Consider the following 1,430-nt stretch of genomic DNA (forward strand, 5'->3'; position numbering starts at 1 on the left):
ACAAACGCGTTTTAGTTAAGCCCGGCAACAATATTAGCAAGTATTTCAATTATTTTTTTCTGATTTATTATGGTTTGATATCCAATAATCTTTATCAGAAATTAATTTTTGTGAAAATTTGAAATCAAAAGGGTTATTTCACTTAGAGCGTTTTGATTGGCTAAATTGACACTTTACTATGCTGGCACTAGGCAATCAAAACACCTTATCACACAGATAGGCCGTTCTGGTTGCTTAATTGGTCTCGTCTCTCATTGTTAGTTTGCCGCAAGGCTATTTGCTATGACTGGATTATTAAGGGATTACAAGTTGAAATCTTGATTATTAATCCAGTCAGCAAAAGGATCAACGTTGCAATTCTTATTACTAATTCAGTCAACAAAAGGATTAAAGCCATTTAATAACCCTCCTTCAACTAAAAAAGTAAGATATGATCAAAGATTTAAGTCTCACTCAAATCTGATGTTATGAAATGAAAAGAGTAACTAAAATATTGGTTTTATCGTTACCAAATGCTTTTATTGAAAATAATTTTAAAACGACCATGTGAGGGCAGTAACTTCAGTATTACAAGAAAACATAACTTTTCGATGTACATGTAATGAAAACAAACTTCTCATCAAATATCAGAGTCAGAATTTAGGATCTAAACTTATGTTACTTAAAGATTGTCTGGTTATGATAAATATATTAAGAAAAAAATTATAGCAATACGATTGAGGACTTAGAAGTGCACTAGTGTGTAAAAGTTCCCTTAGAAAAAACAAAATACTGTATATCTGCCTCAGCTTTGCTTCCCAATGTTTATATATACTATGTGCTTACATAATGTTGCCCATGATGCCCAACTTTGTGTTTGTTCAGGCCAATCACAACGCCCTATCTGCAGATAGGGCAATTTGATTGCCAATTTATGCGCGGTAAATGTGGATAGGGTGTTTTGCGCATAGTGAAAAGTGTTATTTCTGGTGGTATCAGAAGTATGAAATTTTGGAACATGTTAGATTTCAGCCTTACTTAAATATAAACACAAAAATGTGAATTTTTAAAAAATTGTCAGATAGGGCGTTTTGCTTGCTTAGGGCAGAATTGATCTTACATATTTTTAAACAATGGATTAAAAAACTCAGCGATACAAGCGTTTAGTTCTTTTTTAGTAAGTGCCCATATAAAATCCTCAAGACGTGGGTATCTGAAACTTATCTTAAATTTAAGAACTGAAACATTACAGTGTTATACGAAACAGATAAATCATTCAGTATTTTTATTATCCTAACCCCAGTAAAATAAGCTAACATAGCTGGCAGGAGAAGAACATATTATTCACTAATAGAACAATTATTTTAATAAAATAACTACTTTTTGAAAGAGTAGAAAGTTTACTAAATGCAGCGTGGCCAACAAATACGATTTCAACAACATATTTAAGT

The sequence above is a fragment of the Watersipora subatra genome, chromosome 6, assembly GCF_963576615.1.
Source record: "Watersipora subatra chromosome 6, tzWatSuba1.1, whole genome shotgun sequence".
Taxonomy (NCBI): domain Eukaryota; kingdom Metazoa; phylum Bryozoa; class Gymnolaemata; order Cheilostomatida; family Watersiporidae; genus Watersipora; species Watersipora subatra.